Below are 21,228 nucleotides of genomic sequence, written 5' to 3' on the forward strand. Positions count from 1 at the left end.
CTCCCTCCACTACCCACCCAGAGCATTTTTTGATGGGCTATTGGAAACCAGGCGTTCACAGGAGCAGAGAAGATAGGTCTTGACCCCCCAGCTCAGACTCATTTCAAAGTGAATTCGACCTTTTGTGCTCTGTTTGAAAGCTGAAGCAAAAGGGAAGATAATGTTTTGTGTTATTTGCTGCTCATGGCATTCATGCGAATCAGCACTCCAAGGCTATAGATTTGCGCTTCCAGCAAGGATGCAAAATAATCATTGTGTTTTGTAGCCCGAAGCTACAAAAAATATGACAATTTTAAGCTTCTGATCGAGCAGTGTCCGCGCCATACATACCGAAATTAGTCTGCATTTGTTAGCATCTTAGGAAATAAAACATATTACAGGTCATACAAACAGTACATTGCATACATCATTTATACTTTAATATTGTACTATGTTTGTAAGTATAGTATGTGTACTCTACTGGACAGTATAAGCACATAGCATGCTGTAGTAAGACACTGTATACAGATAGTGCATAGGTTGTCAATTGGTCAGCATTACTTCAGTACATTCTGGTTGAAGTGAAGATACAGTACTAGGAAAACGTACGAGGTCAAACGAAATTAAACTGAATAAGTGCTGTTGGATAATTATGGTGAAGTTTTGTTTATTGGCCTTTACCACACCCTTGATGTTTTCACAGGCATGAAAAGAAAGCACCTGATGTTTTCTGCCACATTTTATCTGCCTGTCGCACCGCATCCTGTTTTTTTTAAGTACCTCTCCTTCGCAGCTGAACTTGTGGCCAGGCATTGAACGCTTGCTTGTAAATTGCGCGAAAAGCATTTTTGGGCAAGTCACTGCCAATCGCAGAGATTGCTTTTTCTGCTCAGTCGCTCGCCTGCCTTGGGTAGAATATGAGCTGCTTGCGGAAACCTGCACATAAAACACACGCGCGCACACACACCAAGACGTGTACACTCATGTGCATACGCAGACTTAAAATTGATATCTTATTGACTTTCCTCCTTTTTCACAGTGGCTCCATTAAGATGCTTACATCTTGTTTACAAAGTGTGGGGGGATCTGGTTTTTTTTCTTCCGGGCACACTAATTAATTGTATGCCATTTGGCTACTCCACAGCACATAATAACCATTGTCGTGTTAACAGACGACAATGCACACTGTGCTCCCAACGATTTCATTAATTGTAAACGTTCATACGTTTGATGCTTGACTATTTCAAATGTACACTGTAGAAGTTGGCAGTGCGCTTGTGCAGTCTGCTGGGCTGGGGGATTGAGGTAAATGGCATGATGTGAACAAGAGTAACTCTGGCAGTGCCTGTCCAAATGTGCATGAAAATGCCCCTATGGAAAATGAATGGAGATGTGTTCTATAATGAAGTGGAGAATGCGAAGAATTTCTGGTGAGGCTGCTGCCCCTCGTTGTGTGAAACGAGGTGAACTTAAGTAATTAGTGCTGCGTATTGTAAAGGCTCATGCAAGCGATTCCTTTGTCATTACAATTCAGTGTGTGGCGACGTGACATACATGTAACATTTTCATGGAGGAAAAAAACCCAAGCCAAATTACATTCCCACCAGTACCCTGTTTTTTTTATTGAGCCCATGAAATTTCTCAAGGTGACATTTTCAATGTGTCAGATACAGTATGCCAACAACAACACTTGATGAAGGGAATTAAATTCTGCATTGCAAAGAGCAGTAAAGCCTGTAATCGAAGACAATGTTCCTACGTGCGAGTTCTTAAGAGTCATTTAAAGTGGTGATGTCGTACAGGCAAGTTTTACATTAGTTTACAGTTATTTAACTCGGCTTAAACCGCACCACTGATTGAGCATTCGCGATATTTAAGAAATGGCTCCTGGCTGCAAAGTTATTATTTGGATCAGTACATTTTAGTAGCTAACCTTGGTACCGATCTTTAATTGTAATAGTGACAGGTGCAGTGAAATATAATGAATTCAGAAGTTTTAAGCGCAATTTCCATCAAAACAATTGAGTGACGTAAGTGAACACATTACGTATCAGAATTTCCCCAGCATTGCTGTAATCCTAGTTACATTATCACCACCGCCATCTTACGTTGACAACAACCGTGATTTTTCTACATCTCTCCCATCAATCCCTGTCCTCTGATAAGAGTAAAACAGGCATTTAATAGCGCGGTTATTTATTATGCGCCCTACACAGACCACAATCCCAGTAACGTCTATAACGCAAGGTGCTGTCCTGATCACTGCCTCATTATACGAAACAGATATTCAGCTGGACTGAGCTTTGACTTACCACAGCCCCGTGTCCTCCCTGGGGTACTCTGGGCCATATGGGGCTGATGAGAGCTGGGGTGGAGAGAGAGAGAGAGAAGGGGGGGGGCGATCCTCTGCAGTGATTTGTAGCACGTGGCGAGGAGGTAAAAGGGGGGGGGGGTGCGGTGGAGTTGGGGAAGTGGGGGGGGGGGCTTCATGGGCGGTGCCTGTGCTCAAGGGGTGGGGGGCAGAGGGCCTTTATCCGATTGGCAGTGGGGATTAGTGAAGCTGTGCAACACCCGCACGGGGCTGCATAGAAGTGCGCTTATTTTAGAACTGAGCTATGGAGGTGGTGGTGGTGGTAGTGGGGGGTGGTTTAGAGGGGACGCTGGGTGAATAGGGAGGGGGGGTGGAGAAGAGCATGGATGGAGGGGGCTGAGGAATGTGGAGTTAGTGGTTACCGCAGTTAGGATTACACAATGTTCTGAGATGCAAGTGATCGCAGTACGTATAACATGCGAGGAGGCATAGCCATTCCATGATACGGACGACAGCAGCATGGATGCGAGAGCAGTGAGACGGTTTCCAGCGCACTACAAAGGCAGGTAGGTTGAATAAAAAGGTGTTTTGTTACCGCGATGGAAGCGGGTCCCCCCCGGGTGCGAGTGTAATTGGTTTGCGAGTGCGTTCTTGTTGCTGGATGTCTATGGCAGTTCTTCTTGGAGCGCCGTGGTACGTGTTCGCATTGCTGCTGCTGTTGCTGCATTCGTCTTGAGATGAGGCTGTTTTGGTGCGTCAGATCTTTCCGAGTGACCTTTGTCAAAAGTTGGTAAACAGAATATGACGGCTTAATTTGCGAATCTGTGAGCCGCTAGGGAGGGGGGTGGGGGGCGCTGCTGGACTCGCTCTGGCATAATCAGATAGACCGCGTGCATTAAACCCGAAGAGCCACAGCACACATCACACACATCACATCACACACAGAGAGAGAGGAGCCACAGCACACGTCACACACATCACGCACACACACAGAGAGAGAGAGCCCGCGATGTTTTCACGCGAGCCGCCGCCACCAACAATTTAACCAAAAGTTCTTATTCGTCGTCCGTTTTCAAAGCTCGAGAGCCTGTCAGCTGTTGTGGGTTTTTTGATGTCTCGAGTATCCGCATCTGGCTCCCATCGTGGCACGCGTGACGGGGTGGGTTGGGGTTGGGGGTGGTGCCAATGATGCAGTTCCGCTTGCAGGAGGAGAGCTCGGAAGAGTTGAGGGTCGAACGCAGCTCGGAGCTTTGGTGGTGGTGGTGGGGGAGGAGGGAGGAAGGAAGGCGCGGGGTCTGGGTGGCAGGTGGTGCGCGTTTGTCTGGCAGGGGGCCGTGGAGCCTGAAGTGGGGTTGGTGGTGGTGGCAGTGGCTGTGGTTGGTGGTGATGGAGGGGGAGGGTGTGGAAGTGACTGTGCACGCACTGGGTTGATGGTTTGGACACTGCCCGCGGAGAAGAAAACTTGACGATGTAGATTTGGAATCAACGACAGAGTGGAGAGAGAGATAAAAAAAATAACTCCACGCAAACAAATGACCACCTGGTCCCGAGACGTGTGTGTTATGAAAGACCTCTATCTGGTGGGGGCATGGGTGTCCGGTGGGAGGAAAATAAAGCCGGGGCAGTAAGCTGTAGCATTGTTTACGAGGTGCCTAAAAGCTGTTCACGCACAAAAGAGGAAGTGTTTTGTTGGTTGATTTTAAATGTGAAAATTACTCTTTAACGGATTTCCTCCTCCCTAACCTCTATTTTATTGGTGCAAATTTTTAATATTCCCAAAGAGAGTCACTGCTTATAGAGGTCACTCAAGGCCAAGACTTACAAGACGTTTGCATGGTTTTTTGTTGGTGAAGATGCATGCATTCTGATGGGTCCTGTAGAGACATTCTTCAAATCGGCAGTGTTGTGTACTTCGGTGCTAAATCCTCGTGCTTTAAAATGGCTTGCAGGAAGCAGTTTGATTAGCTGTCACTCGCTGTTGCCGCCGGTGTGGGTAGCATGTCAGCAGCTGCTTGATGAGCAGCATGCTCCTGAGGGATGTGTGGCATGAAATGGAAAGGGGGAGAGAGGAAGAGACAGCGTGATAGAGAGAGAGAGATGGGAGAGGGCGTAAGAAGAGAAAGTGGGACTTTGAGGTGGAAGAGTGAGAATGAAAGGGAGCGGAAAAGAGAAGAGAGAGTGTGGAAGTGTATAAGAGAGAGTGCAACAGAGAGAGAGAGTGCAAGAGTGAGATGGAGCAGCAAAGCGGGCAGGTGATTAAACAAATCAAAATCTGGGGACGGCATTTTGTGAGCAGGGTGAGCGCTTGCTGTCTGCTGTCGGTATGTTGGGGCGTGCATGGGAGGGAGAGAGGCACGCGTGCACTGTTCGTTAGGGATGACATTTACGGAGCAGGATCTCTGGGGACACACGGACTGTCTGCCTGAGACCTCTTGGGCTGCCCTGCCTCTTTTTACGGGCTGTTTGTTATTCAGATGAAATGTCATCATTCCTCCATTAACGACCCCATGGCGAAATTGGAGCAATTAACCCTTTTCTGACTATGGTGTTGGTGGCTTGTCTCGATTTTATGACCTTTTCCCTAACATCTTCCTGTGTAATGGAAGGCAAATGTATAAAGTGTTTCCTATGATCTTTGATCATTTAATTTTTCAATAAGCAATTCTGAATGCATTTCTTTTTTTTTAAATGAAACTGCTCTCTGATGGTGTGCGCCATCACAATTGTCACTCTAGTAAGTGTTTAGATATATTTCTAATGCCATCTTTCACATTTGCCACGTGCATTTCCTTGCAGGCATTAAACATATACAGCAAGTTTCACTTTAATCTCAAGTACCAACTAGTACTTGCTATTGTGTACATCGTTACATGCATGACTGTATGAAATACTTTGTGAAGCAGTTGTTTTCCTATTGGATTGTGATGCCACGAACAGTGCGGTGCGAAAGAAGTTCACCATACATTAGGTATTTTAAAGGAGCTGACGTTTGTTTCAGACCGCAGTTGTGAAAAAGTACAGCACCGTTTCCACTGGCGGAATGTAAATTATATTATTAGTCCCAGGTGTACCGCAAGCCACATAGCTTTTCAAGCCTGGCACTGGCTGTGGGCAAACTGCACAACCTGTACTTATGCGGTCACTTGGTCTATTTGACTCAATTTCAGTGGCATCTATTGTACCCAAAGTGGCCGCTCACAACACCAGTACACGTGTACTATATTCATGGTATTTGTAAGTGGCTCGTTGTGCTTTCATGCTAGGGCGGGCGTGTAGTGTGGTGTGCACGGCGTATCTCGCAAGGGGATTGTGCAGAAGAGCAGCTTGTAGCTGACAGTAATAAAATGTGAATCTTGGTAACGCTTCGTGTTCACTCCAAAACCTCTGGATGTGATTATCTTGTCACGCTTGTGGGATCGGGGTGGTTGGGCTTGCATCCTGCAGCAGCAAAACGCCCGAGAAGGAGAAATATTGCTCGGCTGAGACGATGTGACATTGAAATGGCTGAATCATCTCCGAGTTGCGCCAGCCAAGATGCATGGATGCACACAAATTGCCTTGGCCAGGCTTATTGTATGATGCAATGCCAGTTGCTTTGAATGCACCAAGCGCAAGTTGAATTTTTTTTTTTACAACTTGCTCAATGACATTTAATGTCATGTAAGTTTGTTGCCTAAATGCATACGAATAATGCATTTCTTACTTGTTTGGTCATAACTCAGTTACAATCTGTTGACCCAAGGCTACATTGGTATGTGAAATACGCGTCCTCGCTTGTTTTATTGCTCTGTACATTGCCTGAACACAATAAGGTCTCTTTGTCCATTTAAAAGCCACCCTTCAAAGCACTGATTTCTGCAAACAAAGGATGGAACTTCAGCCAGTTGGTGCCATCTTGCATTGAGATGAGTGCCAGGCACCACCCGAAACCAGATGGGGTTGGCATAGCAACACCCACTGGGGTGGCAGCAGTCGCGGCACACAGAAGCTGTGTTAGTTACAGCATTAAACGAAAAAAACCACTAAGAAGATGAGAGACCGCGCCAGTTTGTGAGCAGGTGTTTGACATGAAAAGTGCAATATCTAATTATTTAGCCTACCAGTCGGTACTTGGGCTAGTGGATGCCTCCAACAGTATTTTACGGCATCTGTTACATTTAGACGGCTTTATATGTTTGAGCGCAGTGAACATTCTTTGGGCAGCAATATTGCTCGGGCTTCAATGCGCGTGACTTACGGTGCCTATGCGAGTGTGAGCTGGGAATTAAGTTTTAATGTATATATTTTGTCCAATCAATGGCGAGAATATGCAGGAAATCATTTTTATGAACTCGGTTGAGAATACGACAAACAGTGCACTTCATGCAGCGCAGCGCGTACAGTAATGAGACTCAAGGGGAATCTGCTCAGCAATTCTCAGTAGGGTTTTATTGGCCATTTATGACCCCGAGGAGCACACACTGCACAACGGCTGATTTTTTTGCCCCCTTTTTTTAAATGCTGCACTGTTTCCACCGGCACCCGAGCAAATAAATGCAGGTTTGGAACAGCTGTGGCCCCAGCGCCCATGCTGGGCTCCTGAAACTTTAATTGCAAGAGCCGCGTTTGCCGTTGTCACCGTGTCCTTTCGGAGCCTCCGCCGCCGTAGGCTTCTTGCTCATTAGCTCTGGCCGTGCAATGTTCATCTCGGTTTGCAGCTCAGCTGTGTGCCCTACCTGGCTCTTCACCGTTCGGTGCGAAGCAAGCGTATTCCGATGAACGTTCAAACTTTTGTGCGCGCATTTTGCGCGGTTAAGATGTTTTCTTGTTGCGGTTGCACCCGATTCAAGAGCCGAATAATGGCTCACAGGGCTATACCAAATAAATGAAATTGAAACTGAAGTTGTGTGTTCGTCCCGTGTTTTTTGGGGGGGCTGCGGCGCTGCGCAGTGTTTGCGGGGCACTCTAGAATGATGTAGTCGCTGGTCAGTTTTGGGAAAAGTGAAGTTATATTTGCATGTGCGTCTCGCAAAGAATGGGGCTCTCGTTTGACCTGGCAGTGCTGTGCTTTGTGCATGTCCTAATCGATAAGGTTTTTTAGCGGAGACAGAGACAAATTGGCGTAATTCACCCGACATCTGTTAATGTAGACTCGGCAGGTTGTGTGTGCAGTGCTGCTGGCTTGGGGCCGCTGCTGTTGGTGCCGTGGTATCGTCTTACGTATGAAAGTGCTTCTCTGCTTTTCTCAAATTGCCCTGACAGATCATCTTGTTAAAAACTTAAATGTATTTTATGTAGTAGTAGTTTTTTTTGTACATTCATGACATATTGAACCAATTGTTAGGTAATAATACAAGTCGTGAAACCGTTTTAACCGAACGTTGCTTTACTGCAATATAAAATCCTACATTTATTTTGTTGTGGTGTTTGTCCACAACATTCCCCAAAAGTTATACGATTACCGTGAATGTATGGCCCGCCACTATAGTCCATGTACAGCTCCCTTTGTCGATCCACTGCTGAATGAGGACCCTCCCCGCGCGGTGCGTGTCACGGTGGTTATCTGACCACACGTCACCACGCTAGTCATTGGGGGTCAGTGAAAGCGGGAGGATGCACACACACACAGTCAAATCGGCTTTTCTGCACTGCCTTTTGCTGTCCACCACATAGCCACAGCCTTCATCACCTGTTTGTCATGGTGGTCACCCATCCAAGCACTATCCAGAATTCAATTCTGCTTAGCTTACAGGTTATTTCAGTGTAAAGTACATAGAGTTATAAAACAAAACCATAGTTAATTACTGTATTACATTCAGGTAAATTGTATTGATTTGTATTTGAACATTTGTAATCGCCCGTCTGAGTGGAGATGTGACGATAGCGAAGGGAATGTCGTGGTGGACACCACTGCGAGCTCGGGAGACCTGCAAGCTTAATCTGACATCGAAGGGTTTACATATACTGTGCACATATCTCATCGATGATACGTATTTAGTTATTTTCGCTTTCATAATTAATTGAGCCACTTGCTTATTGGGTACGGCATGCATGATCGCTGCAGTATACCGTACAGTGCTGTATCACAGCGCGCATCAAAATTGATGGTTAAAACAATGAATTAAAAAGTGCGGTTTTCAGTTCCCGCATCCTTGCAACATAATGTGTCATGTGTGCAAGCTGAAATACTTGTGAAAGGTGCATTGGTGCATTAGGAGATTTGGCTGCACTCCAAGCCTGTACACAGTGCGATGTCTGTCAATATCACTCCTTGAGCGTGCCCACCATTTGCTGTGACCTTTCCTGCATAAAAAGCGGTGTCACGCCGTGAATTCCAGATTACCTAGCCGTGCTTTAATTGACCTTGGTTATAGTGGATGCTTTAACTCGTTTAGTTAAACAGGCAGTAAATAAAACGTAGTCATTCTCTCTCTCTCTTCCATTGAGTTGGCATTAAAGCAGACTTGATTTTTTTATTACATTTAAAATCTGTAAGTAATTTTTTAATTGTGGGTTTAAATTATCGTGCTTTGGAAAACCATTGCAGGAGCACTTTTCAGAATGAATACGTGTTAAAGAGTACTTGATGTAAAATACTAAGAATTAAAGCACAGACGTTATTTTAATTGACGTTTGTAAGATCCACGCATTTAGGCAGACTAGGCAAATAATCTAATGTGCTTGCTTAATTTGTTTTTAAGCAACAGTATTCAGTTACATCGTAGCATGCAGTAATACAAAAAGAAAAGTATTGTGTTTTATGTCTTAATACATTTAAAACAACATATATATTCTTGAGATTAAGTGTGCATGTGTTTATGAGCTTTGTTCTGGCCGCTTGTTGAAATGCATAAACTGCATCTCGGGTGAGATGGCCGTGGATGCAGTATGGATTTTCTTCCTGCACAGAATGATCTGATGACTGCTGAATTGATAAATCGGTCTAGTGGCTATCTGTGCTTGGAATTTAAATACAGTCGGTGTAATGTGGAGTCCTACATTGCCTAATAGCGTTTAGGAATTTTTTCAAACCTATTTCCTGTTTAATTAAAAGACAGAAATGTCCTTCCTGTGCGGGATTTCAGTCCGTTCGCATGTGGGTGGCTTACGCAGCGTTCCCTAGGCATTTACAAAACTGAACACCGTTAATGATAATGATAACAATGATAATGATTTGTTTTAATACAGTACTGTATTACGCCCTTTAAGCTGGGGCTTCTATTGCTACTTACATCTCATCTCAAACATTTGAAAGGGCACCTCCAGTGGCAATCCCAATTTAGTAATTTGCGTGTATTTTTTTTATTTAGCCAATTGGGATGACGACGTTGGTATATGATTGCCTGCTGATTTTGATTGATGCCACGGGAACGTTAACCTCCATTGTGAAGCAGGGAGCTCGTAGTTAATGGTTAATACACCTGCAGTAATAACCAGGGCAGCCTGCCGCATTCGAACCACGAACCTCTGCAACAAGTGGCGAACGCTCTACCGCTGGACCATATCACCTGCCCACACGCTTCATGAGCAGTATAATGTACTTTTTTCAGCATGTATGCACTATCTTCAGTGCTTCGGTCTAGTAAAGATGGAATGAAGACACATGCACGAACATTGAATGCTGTGCAAACACAAGCAATCCTTTTGACAAAGATGTGCATATAGTACTGTATTGTAATCCAAGTTTTATTTTTATCTGACATGCCTGAATATAAAACAGAAAGTCTTAAGCCATTGGCCACACTCATCAACCATTACACATATTACACTATGAGATCTCTTTTACCAGTGGCAAAATATAATGGTAGGTTTTTACCCTTTTAACTGGTACAAAACTGACACCTTTATTTAAGGCATCATGTTTGCAATGACCACAACACAAGTAGTCAATAAAGCAAACAAAAAGAAGCAACTCTGATAAGGATAATAATATGCACTGTCCTTGAAGTTGATTGGCCCACACCCGAGACGGCTTTCTATCAGAGTTGCTTCTTTTTGTTTGCTTTATTGACTACTTGTGTTGTGGTCATTGCAAACATGATGCCTTGAATAAAGGTGTCAGTTTTGTACCAGTTAAAAGGGTAAAAACCTACCATTATATTTTGCCACTGGTAAAAGAGATCTCATAGTGTAAATGTTTACCCCGAACTCTCAATACTCTGATATTGCACTGTTTTTGAGTTGTACGCCTTCTGGTGTCATCTGGTCCTACACCAATGGGGACTAGGCTCTAAAGAAAGCCGTCTCGGGTGTGGGCCAATCAACTTCAAGGACAGTGCATATTATTATCCTTATCAGAGTTGCTTCTTTTTGTTTGCTTTATTGACTACTTGTGTTGTGGTCATTGCAAACATGATGCCTTGAATAAAGGTGTCAGTTTTGTACCAGTTAAAAGGGTAAAAACCTACCATTATACATTACACATATTGCCGTTTGTGATTAACAATTACGATGTATGTTAATGTGTCCTGCTGTTGTGTTATTCCACCATGCTGAATTAAATAGATTTAGGAAACACTCATGCTCCTAAATGTTTAATGAAGCCCGCTTATCCTACAATACGTAGCGTTTAAATGCAGTACAGCAGTGTTAAAACGCTGTACATCAAAGTTCTACAGCAACCTTGTGGTATTGTGGCGTTGTTGTGAAACAGTTTACTTTTTTTTTAAGCTGTGCACTTGGACAGCTTTCAATAGGGAGGCTAAACCCGTAGGCTGGTAACAAACACACTTGCTCAAGCTGCGAGGTTATTTGAGAGGCCCTTCCCAGAGAACATACTTAATTAAAGGCGCCACAGTATGAATAACAGTACCTGCTTTGCGCGGTGTGTTCTTCTAAAGAGTGGAGATACAGTAATTGCAAAAGCGGTCTGCTGTCAATGTGGAAGCGACTTTGCCAGCTTGTGTCGATAAGGGTCCTTGCTTGTAATGAGACCCAATTGTTATCATGTATAAACACAGCTGGCTGAGATCATTACACAGCAATGTAGTGGGGTATTTTATTTATTATTTCTCAATTATAGTACTTTGAACACAAAGTTCCAACTTCATATGTCGAGATTGTGCTTTTTTAAAATACAGACCAGGTTCGTGAAGCCACGTCACCGATTTTTTTTATTCTACATTTCTCGAATTGTTTGCGTGCATTAATGGGTTATTTAATCAATACATTTTTGTCAAAATATTCACAATTGAACACATCCACGCAGATCGTGTTGTAAGTGTTACGTAAATAATTGGTTGTTCCCTGAAAAAATGATTGTTCATGACTACATTTATGTCGTGAATATGTAATGGCGAAAACATATTACCATTACTCTACACTGAATTGTAAATTACTTTCATGATGTGCAGTTATGTGCTAGAAGTGCATGTTGAGATAAGTCGTAATTATATGGTTTATCGTACTCTGGGTCCTTCCATTGAACTTTGCTTTGGTGATCTGAACTTTGAATTCAGACTGGCAATGCATGTAACTCTGTTTGCCAATTGGGTGTGACTGAGAGCAGCTGATAGCCTTGCACTTTTTGTTTAAATTCTTGCCGCCTTAATGCCTTCTCCCCTTCTTCTCTCTGGCTCTGCATGCAGGGTTCTAACTGAAATACCTCTCTGCCATTGAGGGTGAATCATTTATTATGCGTGCGTCTCTCTGTGTGCACGTGTGTGTGTGTCATCCTGTCTCATGGTTCTGCTCTCATTCTCTGATGATCTCATTTTCTAAGACGTGTCACTTCACTCTCTAGGCATGCCCCGTTGCAAGGCGGATTCACATGCCGATGTGATGGAAGTTGGCTTGGGTTTTTTTTCTCACTTTATTTTTTTTATGTTGTTGAAACATTCACTGTTCAAAATTGACCGTTTAGTCATATTTCCTGTGTAGGTTTAAACAAAAAAAAAATCGGCTGAAGGCTTTGTTGAATGTTACCGTTTTTTTACCAGCGCATGTTTTTGCCTTCACAATGGGAAGTGCACTTACGTAACTTTTCATGTTTTAACGTACGGGAATTGTTGGGATTGAGTGTAAACTCAAGGGTGGCTCGCTCGTTCCGCGGTGCCACACATTGAGGCGAGGCACTCGTTCCGCATTAATAGCTCCTCTGCCCCCATACTGTAGTAACTCTGGGCTACTGCTGAAGGCTTCGGCATGGGAGACTGTTCCTTCTGCATGCAGGCAGCGGTTATGTCATGTTGACACAATAAAAGAAGAGCCCTTATCTGTCACTGAATATTCTCAAATATGAATGAGTTGAAAATACCATTTTACATCTGCAGAGATTCTTACCGTCTTGCTGTCAGACCTACTCAGCCATTGTAGGCATTTTTGAGTAAATACATCTCTACCATGTTTTACAAACTATCGTTTAAAGCTGACAGTCACAGAAATGCTTCTGCGTTGCCTACAGTCGTGGTGGTTGTGTAATTGTCTTAAAAGAATGGAAAGTTCCCGCACTGTAACCAATGCGTAGTTTGACCCCGAGGTTCATATGTGTGTGTTGGTGGATTACTCATCACTGTTAGCAGAGATTTGGGGGGGTTGTAGGTGGTAGACCTTGTGTGGGGAGCGGTGGTGTAGCGGTTAGCACGCTGCGCTATGAACCCTAACAGCACTTGCCCCTGCAGTCTGTTAAGGCTATACGGGGGATCTTTGTATAAGCTGACAGTCTCTTTGTCTTAGTTTTGGAGTCGGATATATGCCGGCCAGAATGTAGCATTCCAGCACCACAAATGCAAGTTCAAGTGAAGAAGTTAATTAATTTATAGTCATGAAGATATCGCGTAGCAACATTAAACTCTTCTTCTCAGAGGCTTAGTATCTGCTACTCCTATTATTTGCGTCTCTAATCCATCCTCAGAAATGAAGAATGTGGATAATTGCATTCGCCCTGAAGTGTTGGCAAATTAATTATGTTATTGTACTGTATCTGCATTAATCTTCTGATGATTGTCCCAGAAACGGTCTCTTGGAGCTGCTAAATCCAACCATTATCTTATCTTTACATGGATAAAAGGAGTCATCTGGAAGTGGTGGCAAATTCATCAATAATCCACATTTATTTAAAGATAGCCATGCGGATAACAGGAATACGTTTTTGAGGATAAATATGAATAATAGAAGCCATCAATAGGGGATTTTACATCTTCACGGACAAAAGGAATTTGCAAGGTTGGTCCAATATGTGACTGGAGTTGATATCTTCTCTGAGGTACAAAAATAAGGTTGCCACCCTACAACAAGAACAAAAACACCCAGGATGTATCACAGAATAATAATATCGCACCAAATATACCGGTATAGAGGATAACTACATGTTAATGAGTGGTGTATTATTACACAACTGGTAAAATAGGGACTGTTAGTATCACGGGATTCCCCAGGGAAGCAGCTACCTCTAACAGAGGACAATCCCTGGGAAAACCAAGTGTTAACCCTATCTACGAGCAATTGAAACAGGAACGGCTGTCAATTATATTCACCCGTAATCCTTGACACACAACACGGTGCTGTGCTGTCCAATGCTGCAAAGTGATTCCTGATCAAACACGCTCTGCTCGACAGACACAACGTGGGCCTGTGTGCTCTCCTTTCTGCTAACTTGTATGCATTTGTTAGCATCGTGTAGTTATATCAGGGGGGGCACACTACGGTATTTGTAAAGTGTTTTCCGGTGTGTGGCTTTTGTTCTCTTTTTATCTCAGGATAATGCTGGATAGTCCAATACAGTAGTCCTTCGCTCCCAACAGAGAATTAATTTTGCCGATCTGCATCTATTTCCTGTCTCCCTTGATAATGTGCTGTAGGTACTTATTCAGAAGATGCATCAGCACTGGGGAGGATGCTAAGCCGGCATTTCTGCATCGCTTCCTTACAGTTGTAAAACGATCCCATGACACTGTTTACTGAAAACCAGGCCAGTGTGCTGGCGTAGTCAAAGTTTACCTAGAAATGTGTTTTCTAGATACCTCGCGAGGCTGTAGAACAGCTGCTTTCAAACAGCTTGAAATCTGCTTTACGAAACCACATTGTATAAATATGTTTATGTTTAATTGACAGCACGTTCCCAACAATACTCATTTCAGCTCGATTAAGGGGAGAGAATCACTTTTTCTTTGTTTAAAAGAAAGAGACCCTCAATAATTGCTCCTCCTTAGTTGTTGGTAACATACAAATTCAGCCTTTGGTGGAAATGTGTAAAGCCATTGGCCTACATTTGGATAATGAACATGGGCGGCGGGGGTGGTGTTGGGCAGTGATGCAGTGCGGTGATTAGCGTGCTGCACGACGACTCTGCTGCATTCAGGCGGCGACCCTGAGTTTGGTTCGTGGCCACAGGGTGCAGACCCACCAGGACCGCTCCTGGTGGCTTCCAAAACTCCACTAACCCACGCTGACCAATGTCGTGATGTTTGACCGAATGTCCCCCCGACAGTGGACTGACAATTGGCTTAAATGGGAATTGTTATTGTCCTCGTGAACGTGGACTGTGCGTGTATGTGGGTTAGTATAGTCTCGTTGGATTTGTTTACGGAGTTATGGTGCCATATGCAGCTGTTGTTATGGAGATGCTGCGAAACTATATAGATCTCTAAATTCATGTTCTGAAATATAAGACCTGACGCTGTGTATACTGAACAACTACAGTACGTACTGTTTAGTACTGCCCCATAATGTAATTGTACAACTATGGCCCCAACATATCACAGTACTGGAAGCAGTTTAAGGGGTAGCAGAGTACACGCTGTGGGTTTTCAGATTTAACGCCCGTTTTACTTCATACGGCACGTGCCGTTCTGGAGCATTTAGCGAGTACGGCCGAACTCCAATAAAATAATCCGTGTTGATATTGGAGGGACCATGTCGTGAATCGCGTTAGACGAGATGCACTGTGGAGGTTGGTCCCGTCATCCACGCCGATGCAGTGTGCCACGGATTACAGGGGGCATTAGACCACGCGACCCCGTACAAATCAGTGAATAATTTGCGATGCGTACAAATATATCAATTGTAGAGTTCGCATTTATTTTTTATGAAAACTTTACAATGCATGATAATTACCCGTATTTCTGGATCAGCGGTCCATCTTTTTTTCTCACCAGATCCTGTAGATTTACAGATTATTGGAATGCGGAGCTTTGGAGTTAGTTTTTTCGTACTGGACTGATTAAGAGATAACTTAATTACTTCTACAACTTGTCTTTCGTGCTTGAAAGAATCTTTCAGCATAGAATTCCTTAAACAATTTTTTGGGTTTACTACATTGCTACCGTACGACTCTCGTACAGTATTCATAAAACCATGTACGGAAGGTAAACCTCTAGCCTTTGTGAACATTACAGTACTTGGTTTTGTAACGGTTGCTGCTGCCCTGTGTCTTTTTCTAAACTTTTGGAATCACCCACAGATTTTCACTTCACAAAACACATGTTGGTGTTGCTTTGAAGAGTCTATTCCTCCGCCTTTTAATCAATGGACTGCACACCGATGACTATGATTTGGAGCATTTCCGAGTGTACAAAAACTGTTGTCAGCTATATGCATCAGAATGTTGCGAAACTCCTTTCTCCTGGGCTTCATGGCTTTCCAGCAGAATGCATTAAATCAGAGTGTGGACTAATATGATCTGTCCCTTCTGTATGGGATAGGGTGTTGCCCCCTCACATTCATGGGGTTTCTCCAGGTCCTCTGGTTTATCCCCACATGTGTAAACACTAAATGGCCAAAACATTTTAATATATAGAGATTTGCAGAGCAATTGTTGGTACTGGCTAAACGCCTGGCAGCCTTCCAACTTGATTGTAGTTCCTCAGTGATTATGTGATTCCATTTGCATGAATGATGATATATAAAACGTATCATTAGATTTGTTTAAATTAGAAAATTATTTTCACTACAGTATTAGATCAATTTGCCTAATTATAGTTTATTGACCTTCAATAAAACTGAAGTAGAATATTTGTAGATACTACCCTGTAAATACTATACTTTATTTACGTTTTTCATACAATTGTGGAAAAACATTACCAACCATCTTTTTTTCTCACCAGCAGTTCAATAACACTCTCATTCGGTTTGCCATGTTCAGTCACCCTCAAAAAATCCTTTTTTTTAAGCGTTTTTGCTGGAGAGAGGGCACTCCAATGGCCTAGGAGGGTAAATGGTTCTCAAATAGGGATATGTAGATCAGTTACCCGGCCATAGGTATCATTCGGGGGCTTTCAAAATGCTCAAGAGTCCACAGGGTTATAATATTATACTCCTCACCCGCTGGTCTGATGTTAACCAGCAGTTCAATCCTGCATGGTATGTTAATACAAACCAGTATAATCCAGGAAAAAAACATCCACTACTGTAGTAAAGCATTTACATGTATGTCATATTTATTCAATACAGTTTAAACGGTACAAAGATACAAATTAGTACATCATGTACCATTCTGTCATCGCAGCTATCACTTATAATAACAATAATAAAAATAGTTCCAAGCTCTTTAGTCAATCCACGTGGAGATGAAGGCCTCCCCGTGTTGTCGTCATGGAGGTTGTTTGAGCCTGCATCACCACGCTGATCAGTGCAGGGCAAGTTCAGATATCACTTGGCACTTGATGCTAGCTGTGGCTGCGAATCGAACTCAAGTTACCATGGTTCTCTGCGCACTCCACGAACCACTGCGCCACAGCTTTGCCCAATTGTTGTACCTGCAAACATTCAGTTGCAGTACATTTGAGGAAGCTGCTGTACTGTAGTTGTCCGCTTTGTTTAAAAAAAACATATTCAAGGTTCGCAATGATTGTAAACATCCAAACTGTGAAGATTTGATCAAGAGAGGTTGACAAAGTGCAGAGGCAATATCATTCCGTGTAACTGTGGCATTTGACTTGAGGCATTGTACTTGAAAGGTTATGATTGAAATACGACTGAGTATGTTTTATGGTTGTGTTGTGTAGCTCTCTCCTGTCTGTTTTTTGGGTTGTACGTCGTGCTGTTCGGTATCATGTCTGACGTTTCGCTCCACGTGCTGGGAGTTTCTTCAGGAACGGAACCCAAAACACCGGAAGCCTATTGTGACCAAAATGTTTCAACATCATAGCATGGTTTACCATATAATAAGGATGCCAACAATGTAACTATGTAATCTCTCATAAATACTGTCCTGCACAATTTTCTATTTTTTTGATTGCACTTAAAAATATATTTTGAAAATATCTATTTTCTGTATATGATTTAGCTGGTGTGAAACAATGTTCAAGAGTTTACAAGCTACAATACAATGCATTCATATTGCAATGTAGGTATTCTCAATAATGTTTTAATCTGCTCTTTGTTTTCTTTCCACAGAAGAAAAGGGTGGTCCAAACCCACATCAGCATGGGTGACCGCCTTTAAATCTCAGTGATGAGTTGGCTTGCAGCCTGGTGCCACTTCAGTTCTCAGACACCTGTCACTTCCCTTGCTGCCCAGCACGTTTCAAATTTCGGGTAAGTCGAGCGATAACCTGACGGCATTCCCTCTGGATGGTTTTTCACCTTGCTGCTGAGGCATGTCACTGGAGCTCTTTAATTTGTTCAGACAATCCAGTCTGAAATGAGGCGCACTGTCTGGTTTGGGTAAAACATCACCTCTGTTGTAAAAATATCACAAATCTGCTCGCTGTTGTTGTTGTTGTTGTGTGTTCAGGAGAAGTGTGTTTTGCCTTTGTGCCTATTTACGGTGGAAGTTTTATTTTTGTTGTCGCGTGCTTTGTGTCTTGGTATGTGATGACTCGCACGTGTGGTTTCTGCCAGATCTTAAAAAATAAGCAGTTGTAACAGATGGTGATGAGACCAAAGGAAAAATACTGAACGCTACTTTGTGAGGAGAGCGGCGTCATGGAGGTTGGGTGGGGGGGGAGAGAATGTGGGAAGGTGAAGATGGCAGCGGCGGGTGCAGGATTTTCAGCATCTTTGCCTCAGGGACCCGTGTAATACAGCGCAGCCCGAAAGGCCGCAAGGCATAATAACGACTGAACACGTGCTGCAGCTTGTGCATTGATGCTCCTGCTATTGCTCTGCTCAACTCTCCAGGGGGATCTTGCCGAGTGTGTACAGCTATGCTAATTGTGCCAAGATACTGTAATAAATTGCAACGCGCACACTCTCCTTACTGATTTTGTCACATGCACAGGAGCATGCTTATGGGACTAAAATTACAAATGACCGAACTCTCATAAATAATAAAAGAAATTCGCATAAAAAGCTACAAAAAAATGTTACGTCTGAAAGGTGGTAATCTCTCGTGTCATGAAAACATGTTCATTTTGAATTGTCTAGTTCTGTCAAATATTCATTTTGCCCTTTCCAGTTTGGTGAAGGGGAAGTAAACTCCTTAGAACATGTGCGCAGTGTTTTTTCTTCGAAATGTTGCGTTTTAATTAGGTTGAATGTTGTCATCCAGAAAAGAAAGTGTATAAAAATAAGATGCTGCAAATTAAAGTTGTGTGCCAGCTGTGGAAAAAGCATTAATTATTTAAATACACAGTTATAACTGAGCCCACCTTGGGAATAGTAGATTTGGAGTTCAAGTCAGAAAGATGCACTGCTCGTTTGGGCTCTCAAGCACTCACCTAGCGCGTATTCACACAACGTGTTTTTGCTTAACACATTTCAGGAATTCATCTTCTTGGTTCTTTCGGTAAAGTTACGTAGAAGGGAAATAATAAAATAATAAAAAATAAACATAACAAAATACAATTCTCACGACGTTTCGGCCACAACGCAAGCAGCCGTCCTCAGGTGAAGAACAGGTCTGTCGGAAAGACAGCGTCTGAATGGTGCTGTCATTCTGACAGACCTGTCTTTCCGACAGACATGTTCTTCACCTAAGGGCGGCTGCTTGCGTTGTGGCTGAAACGTTGTGAGAATTGTATTTTATTATGTTTTATTATTTTATTATTTCCCTTCTACGTAACTTTACCGAACGAACCAAGAAGATGAATCCCTGCAGTCACGATAGCTTTAAATCGACATTTCAGGAACGCATTTACCACATTGAACGAGGAATTACAGTTTCGCGGAAAACTGGGTTTTGTGCTACACTTTGCTCATTGTAATTGAAAATGTGTTCATGCTTTTAGGATGTGCAGTACACACTCGACACACAGTTGGTTCTAGTCTCTGGAGTAACAAAAAAAACAGTTAATTAGTGGCATCCGTAATTTTAGGAGCAATTTACACCGCCGTTGAACGTGCACAACTTTCCTGCGAGCGTTTTCTTTCCTGTCTCGTATGTGCACATGTATGTATGTTGAACATCTTTCGCACCGTACATTGCCAACCGTGCTAATCGGAGGTGCTCGCAGACACAGCCTGCGGAATTCAGTTGCAACGTTGGAAAAGCGTGGTAGTCAGTGGTAGTGGTGCGAGGAGGGGAAAGGCGATTTGGGTGGGTTTGGGTGGGAATGTGGAGCGCGGGCGGCCAAGCCGGACAAACGGACCTTTGTGCAAGGGTCGCTGTCTGCGTGCTTCGTCGTGGGAGCAGGTGGCGGGGGACCCTGGCGCGGGGGCTGGGCAAACGTGGCCGAGTGAGAGAGGCGTGGATCGGGGCGACAGAAACATTTTTGGTTTGGCCGCACTGGGGTGATGGGGCACAGAGAGGTGGTGGTGGTGGGGGGGGGCAGGGGATTGAGGAGGGAGCCAGTGGGTGTCGAGGAGGGGTAAACAGTGGTAAACGTGCGCACTGCACACTTGCACGCACCCCAGGGAACCCGCATTCACCACCAAGCAAGCAGTGATTAGCGCTGTGCCCCAGATGCTCACTATGTCTTATAGAGTGCCCTGCTGCTTGGGTTCCCCCCGCCCGCCCCCCTCTGTTTTAGGCAAACATTGACGCAAATATTTTGAGTGGGTTAATGAGTTGAACTAATATTTGTGGCTCTTCTGTTGCTATACATTCCGGACGTAATTTTTGTTCACGCTGACAGCGAATTTAAAAATATATATTCACTGTATATCAAACAGTAATTGAATAAATAGTTAATTGGCAGTTGTGCCGTAAACTGTAATAAATTCATTATTGAAATGGCAGCTTGTTAAATAAATGTTTTTTTAAATCAATTATAAATAACTTGCAGCCATTGTGTTTTACTTGTAAGCTATGCTTAACACATTTTAGTTCCATTGAGAGGTTGAGAAACTAATGTCTGTCTCGAGTGACCTTGCTGAAACAGTGCTGCTGCAATCAGCTGAACTGAAAATCTCTCAAAATAACTGGTTGTGGACGCAGTGATACTTACCCCCCTAATTACTGCTGCTCTCTCCACACCACAGTCTGGCCGTTAGCCATGCCCAAAGTCCTATTAGTGGAAACACAAATGTGCAGTGTTCAGACGTTGTGTGTTTACACACGAGGAATCTGCACTCTTAGGGGTGCACACTTTTGCAAATTTCTTCCTCTGTGTTTGGGCTGCACCGCCATACACGTCGTAATTTACATGACTGGGCGCGGCCATTTGGGCGCTTGTGGATGAAATGAGGGCTTTGAGTTTGGCATGCTGCCATGGTTTCTGTGAGGCATCTGCTTTTGTTGCTGCTTCATGCGTTCGCCCAGCCCGCCTGCACCGAGAGACGGAGATGGCGCAAGACAGCTTGAAGTTTCCTTTTGTTAAGGCCTGCTTCAGCAGTTTAAATAAACCCATAATAAAGGAGGTGACAGGAAATTTTTGCTTTTGATTTTCTCATATTCTCCTGTATTTGTTTGAAGTGCTTCTTGTGAGGACATCTCTCGTGTCTGCGCTTTCGACAGTGCCTTACATATTGTGCATTACGAGAGGCTGTTTAATGTGGTTCAAGTGTTTTCTGGTGAGTTGTTATATTGCCAGAGGTGGCTTGATACCCCTGTAGCAGGAGACATTTGCCGTTGTGTTTCAATTTCCGAAATCAGTAATAAATATTAATGAGACATCAATAATAGCTGATCTATTCCATAGG

At 43.5% G+C, this 21,228-nt stretch overlaps 1 protein-coding gene across 19 annotated transcripts in view; it reads left to right on the forward strand.

Moving 5' to 3' along the window:
- The window catches only part of BAZ2B (bromodomain adjacent to zinc finger domain 2B), an 89,107-nt gene that overhangs the window by 14,834 nt on the left and 53,045 nt on the right, over nucleotides 1–21,228 (forward strand). For 18 of the 19 annotated variants that reach the window (XM_078607540.1, XM_078607491.1, XM_078607555.1 and 15 more), the window contains exon 2: nucleotides 17,603–17,742. The gene's annotated coding sequence lies outside the window, so the exon portion shown is untranslated. Of the gene's footprint in view, nucleotides 1–2,698; nucleotides 2,857–17,602; nucleotides 17,743–21,228 lie in introns of those variants that run through there. The other variant, XM_078607500.1, reaches the window with a different exon arrangement.

The sequence above is a fragment of the Lampetra planeri genome, chromosome 2 (assembly GCF_965212315.1).
Source record: "Lampetra planeri chromosome 2, kcLamPlan1.2.h2, whole genome shotgun sequence".
Taxonomy (NCBI): Eukaryota; Metazoa; Chordata; class Hyperoartia; order Petromyzontiformes; family Petromyzontidae; genus Lampetra; species Lampetra planeri.